General features: G+C 45.5%; 1 long non-coding RNA gene across 1 annotated transcript; it reads right to left on the bottom strand.

Moving 5' to 3' along the window:
- Positions 1-10245: 10245 nt before the first annotated feature.
- LOC125180290 (uncharacterized) lies at positions 10246-16578 on the bottom strand. Its single transcript, XR_007158635.2, has 3 exons — positions 16444-16578; positions 13422-13600; positions 10246-11773 (listed from the first exon to the last, which is right to left on the bottom strand). It is a non-coding gene; the product is annotated as an uncharacterized lncRNA (long non-coding RNA).
- Positions 16579-17183: the final 605 nt, after the last annotated feature.

Below are 17183 nucleotides of genomic sequence, written 5' to 3'. Positions count from 1 at the left end.
TTTGCCTCCAGATATGACTGGACTTGCTGAGTAAAGGCTTGCTGTCTGAAAAATTACCTTCTAACCCCGAGCTTGGTGCTTCCTCAAGGACAGCACACACTGGCTTTGAGCTGAGGGAGGGCAGTGGACCTTTCCCAGCCCCAAAACAAGCAGGGTTTTGCATTGGGAATCACCTTGAGATATGGACACTGCAGCTCTGCTACCCTGGACACTGCAGGACAGAAAAACGCTGCAGGGGAGGCGTACAGTGAAATATCTGACTGCAGAAAGCCACTCTGAAGTGCAGGAAGCAAGCATGTACTGGTCAAGGAATTAGATTACTTAAGGCGGTGACTCACCCAATAACTATTCAGCGTTTGCGGTTAAAAGAGAAACCTTTGCCAGAGAATGACTAAAATCCATTGGCACGGGCTTTAAAGGAATCATGACTGGGCCTAAACGGCTGTATACGCAAATGAATTATTTTTCCGCCCCTTTCCACTGAAGCGACGATAAAGAAAATACACCGTCCTTGTGTGCGTAGGTTATTGCTGGGCTGGAGCAGCCCCGGGGCCTTTCCTGCAGCTGCTCTCCACGGGGCCAGGCCCAGGCCTACATTTCCCTGTCGAGGCCGGGCTGTGACTTTGTGCTGTTTTAAAGGCTCGGGCTGGCAGGGTGCAGCTAGCTCCAGGGCACTCATTCCTGCTTGGTTGAAGGGTGGGTAGGAGGAGAAAGAGTGAATTCCAGGATCTGGCAGTTAGTCCCCAGAAATGAAGCAAACAGAGTGACTTGGCTTGTGCGTGCTGCGCTGGGGTAACCCGGGCTGGATGTTGGCTCCTTCACTGCTGGGTCTGGCAGTGGCTGTCACTCAGCAGCTGGCAGGATCACAGGACCACAAAATCATCTAGGCTGGAAAAGGCCTTCAGGATCATCAAGTCCAACCATCAGCCTGACCTACAGAGTCCCATCACTAAACCATGCCCCTTACGTGCCACGTCCACACATCTCTTACATACCTCCAGGGATGGAAGCTCCACCACTGACCCGAGGAGCCCGTTACAATGCTTGACCACTCTCTCTGTAAGAAATTCCTCCTAATATCCAGTCTGGCACAACTTGAGACCATTTCCTTGTGTATCCGATCACTTGCCACTTGAGAAAACGACACCCAGCTAGTGGTAGAGAGCAATAAGGTCTCCCCCTCAGCTTCCTCTCCTCCAGACTAAGCAACCCCAGTTCCCTCAGTCACTCCACATAAGTCTTGCTTTCTTCACCAAAGTCTCTTCACCAAAGTCATCTTGAGTAACTCAGAAAAAGTGCTACTAATGTATGCAAAAAGCAGGAAGGACGCAGCATCATTGTTAGACAAACAAGATGCTTGGTTTTGTTCCCACTGGCCTCCCAAGTTGTTTTTACATGACCATTTACTTTACTTTACTTTTACTTGCTTAATTCTGAGATCTTCAGTGCCCTATTTTTGTTTTGTTTTTGTTTGTTTGTTTGTTTTGTTTCCTAGCAAGCCACCCTTACTGACTTTGTCGAAGGTCAGTGAAATATTCCAGTGGCACAGGCTGCCAGCAAAAATGCTCAGAAGATCTTGAGAATATTTAGTTACCTTTGTCAGGTTTCTGTGGCTGGAAGGGAGCTATGCAGTAAGGCAATAGCCTGGCATGCACAGATGTGTATTTCCCTCCAGTAAAGGTTAAAGCACAGCCCTGGCATCATTCAGAAAAGCCTTCCCACACCTGCTTTTCATTTCCTCTTGCTATTTCTGGTAATGAAAATTGGAACTGTTGCTATAGATTTGGGGCGTAGAAGGCCTTATACACATTTTCTTTTTTCTTAAAAGCAAGCCTGGGATTATATGAATGTCTAAGACCCAAAAAGATGAAACCAGAGAATTTCTGGAAGGAGGAGAAGAAAAGGAAAAAGCTTGCTCTTGGTTATTATTTTTTTTTACTACCAATCCAGCTGGGAAGCTCAAGTTGCCTTTCGTCCTTTTCAAACCCCTGTTTCTGCACCAGAGGATCTGCTGCTTGCTGGAGCAGCCCTTTTTTAGGATTTAACGTGGAAACAGCAGAATCACAGTCTGTTTTACGGCAAGCCATTGAGCTTCCTGTAGAAATAAATTCCTTTCCAGCACTTTCTTCCCCTTCTTGCCAGTCAGCCTTTTGTTCTCTGCCTTTGCAAAGCTTGGCTGTGCTCAAGGAAAGGTGTTTTTGTAGCCAAATGCAATTTTATTTTGGTTTTCCCTCCACCCAAGTACTACTGAGACACCACCAGAGTCCAGCTCCCCCAGCAGATGCTGGCAGCAATTGGTGTGCTCCAAATCCTCCAGGATATCCTTGTTCATGTCTTATCCTCCATTTTCATTATTTGGCTTCACTGTGACCTTTGGGTGCATTCTTTTTCTGGATGGGGTTTCTCAAGCCCCCTAAGGCAGTTGCAGTACCAAATTCCCACCAGCCCTGGAAAAAGAAACTGCTACCTTAATATCTCTGTAAACAGGACAGACAAAACTCTTGGAGCAGCACTGTAAGTTCATATGCCACCAAGTTCAGAGTATTTCCCCGTGGCACACACAGCCCAGGCTTTACTATTGCTACTTCACTCGGAGAAATCACTTTGAATGCTTGCCTCCCTCGGACTCCCCTCCCTGTGGGCCACAACAACTGGAATATCCCTAATGGAAGAGATTAAGAGAGGCTCATCCAAGGTGGTCATAGTTTGGCAGTGAGGACAGCCTCTGTACATAGTGGGAGTCCTTGATGCATAAGCTGCTCCCATCAGATCTGCGGGGCTGTGAGCACAGCTGCTCTCCCCAGCTGGTGTGCTGTTTACATGCTAATGGGTGTACAAAGCCAGGATGGAGCAGGAAAACTCTTTGCCTCATGTAAGAAATGCCTGGGCAAGTTTTGGCAGCCAGCTCCAGGCAAGAAGCCCAAAGGACTTAGCTGTCTTGGAGGGGCTTTGCCTCGTATGCTCTCAGCTCTAATGGTAACCTGCTTTCACATGGCTGGTAGCTCGCTCGCCTCTCACTTTGCCAGCTTTTCAAAACACCACTGTTCGGCTTCTGATCCTCTGCAGGCAGCATGTGGAGAATGTGGGTTTCTGCCCTGGGGCTATGTTTCCTACTGGTCTGAACCCCTAAGTCATGGAGCAACTGAGTCACCGTGGAGATTTAGCCCTGGGTGCTCCAACCCCCTTAGGCATGTTTGCACATCTCACCCTATGACTGCAACCTCTTCTTTTCCTGACAATGCTCCTTCAGGAGGTTTGGTCAAATGATAAGGATGTTGTTAGGTTGTTAGTGCCTGTTAGGGCCATTTTGAGTATATGGGAATGTGCAGATTCAAGTGTTTCATTTTGAGATATGGACGAGACTATCTCCACAGGTCCCTACCTCAGTGACTGTGGGATTCGGTGTGTGTGATCTTGTACACAGAACAACATTCCTGCCCTTCCCACTCTCCCAAATTTCAAATCCCTTTTGGTGCCTCTCCCTGCTTTTGCATTCCATTAAGGTAATTAGCAGATACTTAGGAAGAGTATAGTTTGGCCTACCCACTCTGAAAGCATCTCATCTAAGTGGGAGCTTTACAGGCAAGTTTCAAACCCTGCAGGTCAGCTGAGTGTTTTCCGTACATTGCACATTCCCTTTTAGCGTTCATCAAGTAGACCGACTCCATCACTTTATCTCAACGCTCAGGAAGGGAATCATTCTGCTTGCTGATATCCACATTTTAGCACACAGGACAGAATCCCAGTTGCAATATACAAAGAATCAAACTGAAGATGATGGACCTTGAAAAAATGAGCAGGATCTGCATCTGAGTGAAGCGCAGCACTGTTCTTATCTCCAGGGAAAGCAGGAAGGATGCAAAAGAGCAATTTCCAGTAAGGCATTCCTTTACTATATATTTTGTATCTCATCGTTATTCTCTATCAGAGTTTTCTCCATGTTCTTTAAACCACAGTGGATCAAGTGTGCCCCTTAGAAAAAAAGATGCAATTGTTATTTGGTGCACACTATGCATAAAGTAATGTAATAGCTGAAGCTTTTCACTTTGGCAGTATCAAATTTTGCTGATTTACTTATCGTCTCTATTTTTATTTTTATTTTTATTTTTTAGTAATACATGCTGAAAGTGCTCCGACATCCCCCATCACCTTAAAGATTCCTACTTAAAACAACGATCTTATCCTTTCTGTCCTTGTCATTATTTGCTGATTAACCATCTCCTGCCAGCAAAGTCCTGGTGAAGAAATGAGTGTGTGGCCACAGGGGTCACTGAGCAGGCAGTGTTTGGCAATACCAAAACATGGAAATACCAGAAACAACATCCCTGGAAAGACCAGCATCCCACCCTGTGTACCACAGGCCGAGCAGAAGCACCTGAACTACACATGCTGCAAATGAGCTCTCATGAACATCACCACCACAGTCAGCCTCGGCCGGGCTTTGCAGATGAAACATTTTCCTCACTGTGGGGTGCCCTATGCGATTAGTCTTGCTTTCGTTTAAATCTCCTCACGTATTACAAGGGTATCACATCGGCTTCTGTATTCTGCCTTTCAAATAAAAAACATTTGCAGGAAATAATTGCTATGAATAAAAATGATGTGCTATCTGCCTTAAATTTTTAGGAAGAGAGACGAGTGAACAATCAGGAAGGGCTACTTGGTCAAGAGCACTCATTTGTGCAAACAAAGCAGCAGAAGTGCCATGTTTGAAAGAGAGCTGACCTTCTGCAACACAGTGTTACTGCTCATTTGCTTCAGGTGCTTGTTGGTTTTCATCTGCCGTGGAGCTCTTAACTCATTATTTTCTACGAGGAAATAGCTGCCATTCAACATCGTGGTGCTGGTCTAGACATAATAACAACAAAAAATCCATCACATCGGAATAATACGTTGCATAAAGACTATCAGAAGAGACCCTAAAAATCAGATTAAACTTACTCTTTTTCTTTTCTTTTCTTTTTTTTTTTTTTCTGATTATGTACCATGCACTCAACTTCTAAGTGGGGTTCTTTGAATGCAGATATGAGGCAGGGGCTTATGCGTTGGCCCACAAGCAGGAAGGAGGGATGCTGGTCCCCCTGAAGGGCCTGGCTCTGTGCCCCTTTGGCAGGATACAGAGGATACCAGCTCCTCGTCACTCTGGGCAGGCAATGACTTCTTTTTTTTTGCCCCGCTTGCACAGTAAGAACGTGGGTAGGGCTTGGTGTCGTGGATTCCCCCTGATGCCTGTTGCCCTTACTGCTGCAGGGTTATGTAGGATGCAGACAGCCTATTTAAACACCCATATTTCAAGACCCAAAGCCCTAAGCCACTTCCCGTGTGAGGCTCACCATGGATGCAGCTGGCTTTGGACTGAACTGTAGGAGCAATGCTGAAATTCAGCAATGTGCTGAAAAGTCATGTAACAAACTGAGGCAGGGAAGGGACACCTGCCCCCACCTGAAAGCAGGGTTCCTACTGAGGGAACTCTAGGAAAAGAGTCTTTGTGCTTGGAAGTCTGACTGGGGCACAGCATTTAAACCATAAGGGTATCTGGTGCCATTCTTTTAGTTCCTGGTTATCTCTTAGCAAAATGCCTGTTCCATTTGGATGTCTAACCGAACCTCCCCTCTGCTCCCCAAAACAGGAAAACAGGAAGCAAAACAAAACAGCAAAACAAAACCAACCTGAACAGGTGGAGGAACAGCAAAAGAAATCTCCATGAAGCTGTTAGCTAGAGACGGATCCCCAGAACACACGATGTGATGGCAAAAACTCAGTGCACGCCCTGGATCTGCAGAAGCAGGCTCACAAATTTTAAACAATCCTCCAGTGTCCTCAGTGCTTCTACCTGAGATTGGTGCTTTATATCACAATCTGGTTAAAAGCTGTGTTTCTAGGCACGGCTGGGTGATATTACAGAAGCCAAGCAATGGAGACAGCTCCTACATTGCTATACACAATAGTTATTACCATTAGGGGATAAAGGGACACAACAATTGCCCTTAATTTAGAAACAAATAGCAGAGGGATGCCTGGCAGCTGCGGGAGTCATACGTGCACGTGCTGTAACAGAGAGTCTATACCGCGGGAGCAAGAGGATGTATTTTCAAGATGACATGGAAAGAGCCCACTTTGAAGTTCCCAGGCTGAGTAAAATCAATATCTAAACGCTTCAGTGAAATGTGTTTGATGTTGTCTACATGTAGAAACCCAATAGAGGCCACTTATTATTGAATAGTACTAGACTGAGCAAAGTAGGTCATATTACAGCTTTGTTTGGGAAGCAGCATTGTACCTGCCAGAACAGCATCCCTAACGCATGGTATATGGCACTGGAAAAAAGGTAGATATGCACCCGAACCACCTGCAGGAGTGAGTACACAGACAAACAGATCTCATCGATGATTATTCTCTGAAATGATCATTGGTTAAATTGCCAGGTTCTGTCAAGTGGCTACTTGAACCCGTCTCGCATGCCAGGCATTTTGCAAAGGCTATTTATAGAGTAACTGTGACTGTGGTGGTGCTGAAGGCCTGTCAGCATTTCCATTACAGGCTCCTGCAACTTGGCAGTGTGGTATCAGGCTAGACCCTGATGTGAAGGGAAGATTTTGTTTTAAAACAAACAATACGTCTCCTTGCTTTTGGGTTCCTTCCCCTAAAAGCATTAAAAAAGGCAGGTACTTAATACTTTTTTTGAGTTCCTGTTGCTTTAAAAAAAAAGTATTAATTGTCATGAGTTTTTCAAACTCTTTTTTTTTTTTTTTTTTTTTTTTTTTTCGTGGCTAAAGATCAAGCTATATTTTGCTGTAGGAAAAACAAAGATATCTAGAGAATTGGAAATGGCAAGTAGCTGCTCCTGTGCGTTATTAACAATATTGTTGGCCAATGGCTGTATGTGATTTTAGCCACGGGGATGTTGTGCTCCTGGGGAACGCGTGTAACACACTCCTCTAGCCACGAAGAGGTCCCTCAGGTGTTCCTCACAAGACTGCTGTGCTTGACACCGTCTGACCCCATCACATGTCTCCAGACACAGCTGCTCACACACACGTGGCTCAGCCCACACCTGCTGCTGGGCACCACCCGCGTGCACGTGGACACCAGTGTTTCTGGGGTCAAGGAAAGAGCTTGCCATTGCTCCTGTCATGGCTTAAGGCCCTTTTGGATCCCAACGAGCAGAGCCTGGGAAGAAGACGACCCAGCTTGCTCGGTGGCTTTGCGCTTGGACGGCTCCACCCACGCGCTGCCCAAATTGTGCATGACCCCAGCTGTGGCTTGGGCGCTGTACTCATGAGCAGGGTGGAAACATCCTACGCCCACACGTTTGGCAGCTGCTCTGCGCGTGTTTCTGTAGGTGACGCGTGGTAAAGCCACCTTCTTTGCAACTGGGGCTCCCTGCAATGGGAGCTCAGCTCCAACGGGAGGTGGGCTCGCAGGGCAGAGGGTGCGCAACGCCTGCGGCACTGCCGTCCTCCACCATTGCCTGTGGGCACGGGAGGAGCAATTTCTTCAATGTGCCCTTCCTCGCCCTCCTCCTCGCTCCCATCCTGCTCTCACAGCGTGGCCCAGGAGGAATCGCAGTGCCTGGCAGCCTCAGCTCCTCACCCACTCTAATACAGAGTCTGGACGTGCATTGATTTTTCGTTTTTTCTCAGACGGCAATCATCTGTCATTTTATATTACTGGAGATACCATTAGCAATAAAATAAAGGATGAAAGGTACAGAACCCATTAGAGTGCTTACTTCATGTGTATGAGAGAGTGAGTGAAACAATTAAAAGCACATCAGCTTATAAACATGCTGATACAGTTATTAGCACAGTGAATAACATTCAGAGTATGATACCAAGGGATAGAGATGAAATCTCCTCTTTCCTTTCTCCTTCTCTTCCCAGGAAGCAGAGTGAGGGATATGATATTTCGTAATAGTGCTGAATGTATGTGACCATAGATATTGTACATGAGGAAGATGAAAAGAAGATTAAATAATAAAATCAAGGAACGTTGCACAGCAGACATTCTGCAGTTGGCTTGTAAGCAGGTGAATTTCAGCCCCACCATGGTAAAACCAGAGTGACTGGAAGGTTAAATATAAAAGGAGAGCAGTGCAGTCCTGGAACTAGTTTATAGTAAGCTGGGAAAAAACAGAATTTTTCAGCCCAAGAAAAGGACAAGTCTGATTATTCCCATCCATACAATAATTTAGCCAAAATCCTTCTGATAACTTGATACCCTGTGAGAATGAAGTGAATATGAATAAAATAAGTATAAATATTAGATGATAAGCAGACACTCATCCACCTTCCTGAACACTCCAGTGTCTTTTGCAAAGAAAAATATCTGCTGTGTGTGTTTTGCAGCTTTTGTTTTTACTGTTTGCCTTTTTCCCTCAGCAAACTCGGCTGATGTGGCTGGCATGTGGAGCCCCAGGTAACTTCACCCCATCAGTAGGCATGAGCATACCTTGCTGGTGACATTAGGTCTCCTCCTGCAGGTTTTTGACCCACTTACTCCAAAAGTTAGTGCGTTTGGTGCTCTGTGAGCTACTGGTTCCCACTGCAGATGGCCCTCTGGCTTTTGCAGGCAGTGTCCCAGGAGAAGAGCTCCTCCTGGTCTACTGGCTAGCCCCAGGCAGTCACCACATCTTCTGTCTGAGAAAAAAGTAGTGACAGGTCTTGGGGGATGCTAAAGCCCAGCACTTGGGTGTTGGATGAAGAGGCCATGGCAGGATGGAGGTGGCTCCAGTTTATCTCCCTCTGGCAGGTGAAGGAATCATGAGGGGCTTTGTTTCACAGGAGCTGCACTCCATACTGAAGTACTTCAGTCACAGGTACAGGAAGGCAGAGGGAAACGAAGAGAAAGAGGATGAAAGAAATGATCTTCTCATAAGCACAGGCAGTTCTCCTATGCCATGCAATTAAACCAGAACTTGGAATATTCTACATCTGTTGAAGAGAGGCCCAGACTACACGTAACAGCAAGGGTTGTGTACCTTGCCCTTGGACATCTTTGCCCCTACAGGACTCTTCTGTCTTTCCCCATATCCGAAAATCACTGTCATGATACACGACTCCTAACAGAGGAGGATAACGTCCCGAGGTGGGGCGGGTGAGTCAGGCACGATGAGGGTGCAGAGGTGACAGAGGTAGCCCAGCTGGCAGCACTACATGGTGGGTGAACCACTCTGCAGCCTCACCCTGGGCTTGCGTGGTTTCCCTGCCACGAGGTCTGCTCGCCTTGGTCACCACATGGTCCTTGGTCCTGTCGGTCACTGTTGCTACTTGCTTGTGGCCGAGAGCTCAGGAGACCCAGTCGTCCAGCTGAACCCAGTGAAGTGCAGCCCAACAGAGTCCGTGAAGTGCTCGCTGGGGCAGCCACGCTCCTTCTTTCTAGAAAATGGTTCCTATCAATGCAGATCTTAACTCTGCGGAAAGGCTGTTGCTAGAGGTCAGCTGCACTGTGCTAGAAGTTAGGGAGTTTGTCCACACCCACACCTCCACTAGTTTAATTGTATCAGGGCAGATCTCCGGGCTGATTCAGGATGTGGCTATCTACACACACTGACCTTGCTGTACCTGTAGGAGCTTAAGTCCTCTAAATAATACTCACATACAGAAAAATCTACCCCAGGTTCAGTGACCAAACGTATTCACCCTGATCAAAATCTGCTCGATATCTTACCTATAAGCTAAATGAAAACAACAGCGTGGCTTACATCAGGCTTAATAGTTCCCCATGGAGCAAAGCTGTGGTGCTGTGATGCATGAGTTCAGTCATGTTTGTGCTTGACAAGGATACAGATGTCTGAAGTTGAAGGTGAAATAAAAGAGAACAAAGAATGCCCTCAAACAAAATTATTAGTTTGGTAAAAAGGGATCAGCGTGGGGGAAAAAAAAAAAAAAAAGAGGAAATGGAAGTGATCTTATTACTTTTTTTTTTTTTTTCCTGTGTAGTGTTTTAATCTTGCTTCGAACAACAAACACTGCAGTACTTGAGCCTCTGATTCAACACCGGGTTTAGAGCTGAGGTAAGAAAAGGCGAGATGGATCCTGCGAGCCCGAGCACGTTGCGAGGAGACGAACAGTGTCAGGACATTTCCATGGCTGGGGGGCAGACGGCAGGGCTGCAGCACACGTAGGTACAGGTGGTGTGAAGAAGGCTTTCTCCTTCCCTCCTTCCCTGGTGGGCAGGAGGTAAGTGTGCACGGGGAGGGCTGACCGCAGCGCTGTCACACACACCTCGGTTCCTGTCGTGGGATCAGGAAGGAAATGCTGACTAACAGAAGAGCTCTCAACCGTTTTTTTTTGTTGTTGTTAGTTTTTTTTTTTTTTTTTATTTGCCACTGATCCCCTAGCATTAAGCAACAGTGACTTTGCATTGACTCATTTCAGATACCCAAACTATGGAAAAATAACTGAAAGATCCCAAACCTGTCACAAAGCTTGTTTTGATTCGGGTATTTATTTGCCTACCCGAATGTTTAACTAGATCACGTCGGAACAGCCACGTACCCCTTTTGGATGCCTCAGCTTGTGTTGTGAGGGAAACTGTCAGATGAGATTATGAATTCTTTTTCTTGTGTAAAACACCCGTGCCCAAACTTTTTAGGTCGATGGGCTATGTGACTCACCGTAGGAGCGGGCAAAGCTGTGCTATGCGATGCCTTTGGCCGAGTGCAGCCCAGGAGAGCTCCTGGAGGCTTCTGGTGGCCCGCGGAGCAGCATCTCGTGTAGCTGGACTTGCACCTTCCCTGGGGGAGCACCCAGGCAGTGGGGCAAGCTGGATGATTTCAGGGGAAAAATGCCTGTCTTGCCTCTGGGGAGGTTTGACCCATGGGAGAAGTGGGTACCAGGAGCTGGCTGCTGTTGTTGCTGCTGGATTTGGACCACCCCTTTGGGTTTCTGGAAAGAGAGTGGCTAGGCTATGGGATGCATGATGAGGCTGTGGCCTGTCACCTGCTGCCAAGTGGACTGGGCAGTGAGCAACCCACAGGTCTGGTTAAAGTGAATTCTCAGGCACAGATCCTCAGAGGGGATTTTTGTGGTGCCTAACTCCTAAGGTTGGAAGACCTTTTTTAACTGGGAAGATCCTTTATTTACATTATTTTCTTCTTCTTCAACACAAATAAGATTGTTGGAAATAGAAAACTTACAAAGAAAAGTCTTTCTGAGTGTGAAAATACAGAATAAGAAACAACTAGAAGAGAAGTATGATAATAAACCAAAGCCACTCAGCTCCTTGCTTTGCCACAACTATTTCCTGACCTGTTTATTGCAGTAAGTGCCTATTAATGGGTTGACTTGAGCTCTCAGATATGTGAGCTCCTACCCCGACAGCTATGTCATGGTAAAAAACAAAACACTAACAACAACAACCCCAAGCCCTCCACAACCAGTTCTTGGCATTGAAAGTGTTAGCAAGAGCTAATGTAGTAATTAAATGTACCCAGTGCTTTCTGACTTCACAGATGACAGTCTGTGGTTTGCCTGCCCACCCAAAATGCGTGGGAGGGCAAACCCAAGTCTTAGAGCTCTAGCTGCACCGAGTGTCTCATCACTTTCCTTATCAAGATTTTCACAGTCACTGGGAAAGGGTTGCACCCATCAGCATGAGACATTCCAACGCAGGAGATGAGATGACTTTCCTACAATTCAAGTTGCACAGGATTCCTGCATAATCGTACTCCGTATCTCATCTCCCTCTGCTGTGCACCTTTTCCCTTCTGTGAAATTTTGCGTCTCTTCTTCATCTGAATATGAACGAAACTCACAGGAGAAAGCAGGAGCTTAAAGCAAAAACAAATAAACAAACAAACAAATGAGAAAAAAAAAAAAACAAAAAAAACCATTGCCATTCCCCAGAGGTCTTAGAGGCATGGCCAAGGTTATTCTGCAGTGACCCAGGCAATTCTGAGCACCTGGCCTTTCAGGAAGCCTTTGACAAAACACCTGACAAAAATCCCCGACAAAAAGCTAATAGAGCAAATAGCCACAGGAAGAGAAGGGAGACGCATCTGAGGGCTGAGAAACAAGGGCAGCAGTAGGCTGGCAGTTCTCGGCATCGTTAAGTGCTAACAAGGAGCAACTCCAAGCACCTTATCTAGAGCAAGTGTTTGAAATATGTCAGGCTGGAAAGGAGGGGAAACCGCTGCGGCCACAAAGCCGTACACAACCCGTAATTGGTTCATGAGTCAAGAGAGGACTGTGAAGAGCAACAAAGAGACCTAACAAGATGGAGTGAGCTGGCAGGAGGGAAACTGCTGTTGTCAAGGGTGGTGCAACACTTGGAGGCTTGGGTCTGCTGCCCTTGTGAGGTGTTTGCTTGACATCTACACGGGGAGGTGAACCTTCCTTCTGTGTGCCCTTAGCTTTTAGGGGTCAGATGGTTAAACTGTATTTCTGGCTTTGGAGTTACAGGCATTCACTCTCGCCAATGTTTAGGTACCTACATTTTGAAACAGATGCCCCATCACAAAACTTTTCCTTTCTTTTCCCCAGAAGTCCTCTGTTGGGTTGGTGCTACTGTTACATACAATCCCATTCCTCTTCTCCCCTCTCCTTCCTCCTCTTCTTGCTCTTGTTACTGACCAGGACCCTCACCCTCTCTCTGGCCCCCACTACATTGCTTGTGTGGCCAACGGTGGACTTGATCCAGCTGCCTGATCTGTCAGAAAATGTCCTGTTCTCCTGAGGTCCATTTTCCACTGGTTTCATGAGCTGCATCAGCTCAATGAGATATCTATGAAGCAATGGTGCTGGAGAATGAGAATCAGCACAGCCACATGGCCAGAGGGGCAGAGGGCTGCCTTCCAGCAGCAGGCTGGGAATGAGGTTCAGGTTGCCAAGTGCTGTACAACTCTAGCTCAAACTGGGATTTTCCAGAAGAACTGGAAGGATTTGTGAGTGTCTTTGTAAATGGCAAGCATCAATGTACTACGCAACACACCATAGCTATTAGAAAATAAGCAAGATGTTTTGGACAAAGAAATAATGAGCAGGAGGATGGTATTTACATCTGCAGAGGCATTGTAAGGTAATACGTCATGTTCACTTCAGTAGTACGCCACTCTAAAGAGGATACAGAAACCTGACGGTAAAACAGCTAAAGTGATGGGGGGGCTTCTCAGTGGGAAGTCAGGAAAAAGGCTGGGCTTGCTCATTTAGATAGGAGGCAAATAAAAGGGGACACAGAAGAGCATCCTACGGCACACAAACAATGAATATAGCACTGTTTGGGTGAAAAATGAAGTGAAACTGAAAGGTAACTATTTCCAGTAAATGGTAAATACTTTTTCAACAATCTGACAAGTTCATTTCCACAAGATATGAAAAAAAGTCAAGGCAATGATAGGCATTTAGACATTTAAATCAATAAAATAATATTGTTGTTATCCTATGTGGGATAACCAGAACATCTAAGGGGTAAATACTTACATCACAGGTGGTAAACCGGTTTCTTTTTCTGGTGCAGGTAAACTGGAAGCTGTTTTGGAGATCACACTCCTCCACAATTACTTAACAAGATCTTGGCACCTTTTTCAGAAACATCTAGAGTTGGCCAGCCTCAGGCAGGACACAAAATGCTTTACCCTTCTATGGAAATCCTCTTATGCCTAGCACAATAAAGAAATCCCATGTGAACATAAGTGCAGTGGATGTCGGGAGCTCATTTTTTTTCTGACACTAAGAATCAGGAATGTTTGAAGGAATGGGTAATGGTGTGACCCCGTGTGCCCATCTCTGTCTCCAAAAATGGCTATTGCAGGGTGCAGCGGCAGCCACTGAACAGCCATATAAAGGCGTCCAGGGCAGAGTGCAAGACCCATCCCTTCCTTTTTTCAGTTTTGACCCAAGAAATATTGAGCAAATCGTGTAACCCAGCACTGTAACAGATTGTCTCAGCAAATGGCACTGCAGGCCTGTGTGAAGAGAGGATCTTCTGGAGTGTATTGCCATGGAGGATAAGAGAAGAACAGCACCTACCCGTGAACAGCGTGAGCCACAAAATTGAAATTAAGCAGCCTGTTTCATGTTAGATTAACAGACCCTAATGGCTTTTTGATCTGTCATTCTGTATGAATTCATAGTAAAGAAACTGACTTGTTTTGTATCCATAAGTAATTATAAAGAAATGTTGGACCAGATAATCTTGCTCCTCCACATAGAGGAGGATTTTGCAAACTGTTCAGAAACATCACGTCTTGTTGCATTTGGGTACAGAAATTAAAGTTGCCTTGAGGCAGCTTTAACTTGTGTGACCGACACTTATAAAGCGAATCACAGTAGGTTTTACTGACCTTGGCAAAATCAGAGGTCATATTTTCACAGATATAAGCCCTTTTAGACATATTCCCCTGATGTATTCGCTGCAAAAAGGTTTCTTTCTGTACCTCTACAGAATGTAATGCATGTCCTCACCTTCATTCTTCTCTCTTCAAAGTATTACTGAGGCTATCGAGAAGGAAATTAAGTTCCTCTTAGAACATTTCAGTACAATTATTCAGGGCAGGATTTTCTGCCATGCTCCTGGGTATTTTTATATTTATGAGTTCTCTTTAAGGCTTTAATGGGGCAGCAGCTGGAGCAAGATGAACCAAACAGAACTCTTTAAGAGAGACTTGGTACATTAGGGGCAGATTCTTGCTCTCATTAGCCTTATAATTTTTAATCCTTGAGGCAGCTGCAGTGATTACACTGTGACTAGTGTTTGAGTGAGGTACAGTGCAGGGTGAATCCAGTTGTCAGAGCGTGACCCTTCCTTATTCCAGCAGAAAAGCTCCAACCAAATGGCAGTCCTTTCCTACTGAAGAACAGCTGATGGATGGGGAAGGTTATAAAATTAGCATATCTTCATTTTCCCAGTAAAGGAAGTACCACTGATGACATTTCAGGCAAAATAAAGGAAAAGAATAAGGTCCAGAGGGTTTGCAAAAGCCTCAGACCAAGTATTCTGCTTCTCTTCATGCATCCTGTGAGTCGTCTCTTCTATTTCAAAGCAAAAGAGCATGGGGTGCCAGGGAGGGATGGAGTGGCACCATAGCTGTGTGGGGGCTATTATAAATTTATGGGAGATCTGAAGCAGCTGATGTAGATTAGCTTTCAGTGAAAAACATACCTCACATGTAGCACAGCCTGAGATCAGTTCTTGTGGCTCAAATGATGTGGTATGAGAGGACGCTGACCACCCAGACCAAAGGCCCAGCTACCTCAGTACCCTGTCTCTAACAGTGACCAACAGCAGATAGGAAACAGCAGCAGGATGACGGTGCTGCAGGTATATTCACAGATCCTGGCAATCCCTTATCTAGAAACTTCCTGAGCCAGAGGTGGTATCTTTGTGCATAACAGCTCATGACGATATTTTCCTATGACTTTGTCTTATCATGTTTTGGAACCCACGTAAACTTTTGGGGCTTACAGCATCCTGTGGCAACTGCTCAGTGTAATCTTTGCTTTGCAAAAAAAAAAAAAATGACACCATTGTTCTGAAGCTACCTTCTGGTAGGTTCAGAATTTGATGCTGTGTACTTCCTGGAGTGTAGGAAGAGTGAATAATCATTCCTTCTCCAACTCCTCCATGGTCTTCAAGGTTTCCTAGATGCCTGTCAACTCACTCTTCAGTCATCTCTCTCTAGGAGAAAGACTTGTCTGAAAGGTTGTTTATGTGCTTCCTGAGTCTTTTTTTCCAGACTTGTAAGCACTTATTTTGAATGCTTTTGTCCTTCCCTGTAATTGTAGTGCTTTATTTATTTATTTATTTATTTATTTATTTATTTATTTATTTTAAAGATGGGAGTACTGGAGCTCCACAGAGGATTCAGGGCATGGGGACAACAAGTATTATTATTTTTCTGACGGGTAAGAGATATCTCAAAGCCCACCCCTGTGTCTCTGAAGTTAGCCTTCCCCTGCGTGCACAAATATTGTGTCAGATTGAATTTTGTCTGACATCTTTTTGCTCTCTTTCTTTGTACTATAGCACTGCATTGTGATTCTGCACAGACATCATTCATTTTTACAACTTCAATAGCTTAATATCGTCAATAAACCTCATCAGCTTATTCTCCATTGCCTTTTCTAGGTGGTTAATGAATACGCTTAACAACAGAGAAGCAGAACAGACCTCCACGGGACCTTAAGATTTATTTCTCCTCTTTGTTTCCTTTAACTTTAATCCATGAGAGAACTTTTCCCCTAGTTTAGCATTTTTAAGAGCCCTTGGTAAGGGATATTGTGAAAGCCTGTTGAATATCCACTCCTACTTTATCAACCAAATGAACTACATCTGCATGCTCATTGCCTCCTCTAGAAAACTGGTCAATTTGTGATACAGCTTCCCTGTCCGACAGCTATTACGAGTCTTATCCATTAAATCATTTTTTCCCCATGTGTTTACTTGTCCTATGCTTTTAAAAAAAGTTTCTATTGGTTTGTCCAGTACGGCTGTCAGCCTTACAGGTAGGGCAGCTGCCTGTTTGCCCTGTCCTGACTTCATGAAGCCACATGCCAGCCGGCGGTGTCCAACCTGCAGGAAAAGAAGCCTGCGAGGCAGAGCATTTCTGAAATGTCCAAGGGATGCGACGACTGCTACACAGACATTTTCAGGCCTCCTTCCTGGAACTGCCATCTGCTAGCAGATATGTGAGCATCAGTTGCTATGGCAGCACACAGAATACTTTGTCCAAACCCTGGAAACATGGAGTATAGGTCTGGAGCTGGGCTATGGACCAAGAATCTCGGCAAGGACTGGAGGATGAGAGTTTTATCCCCTTCCTGGCCCATGCAAAGAAATCTTTCTGCAATTTCTGTTGTACAGACTCAGGGCTGACTCGGCTTCAATGGCAGACGGACCTCCTGTTTGGGTGTGACAATGCGCAGAGCTTCTTGCAGAACAAGCCTTACCTTTGTCTTACAAATCTCCCAGTGGAGAGGCCCGTATGGAGCTGCACTGAGACCTTGGGCGACTGTTCCCCAGTGAACTCATGCAGCATCCATTGTGCTTGTGCAGCCTGTTGCAAAAAAATGGATGCCACCCCCCGAATGTCGGCTGAATATTGATTTTGTGAATGGGGGTGGGGGGAAAGGGAAAGAAATAAAAGGCCATTGTAGCCGGTATTGCATATAAATAGCTGGGAGGTTAATTTATGTGATTTATGGAAATCTGGAATACTGGGAATGCTCTAATGCTTATTCCGG

This window comes from Anser cygnoides, chromosome 3 (assembly GCF_040182565.1).
Source record: "Anser cygnoides isolate HZ-2024a breed goose chromosome 3, Taihu_goose_T2T_genome, whole genome shotgun sequence".
NCBI classification, from domain to species: domain Eukaryota; kingdom Metazoa; phylum Chordata; class Aves; order Anseriformes; family Anatidae; genus Anser; species Anser cygnoides.
The sequence above is the reverse complement of the archived record's forward strand: the minus strand, read 5'-3'. Positions and strand labels throughout refer to the sequence as shown.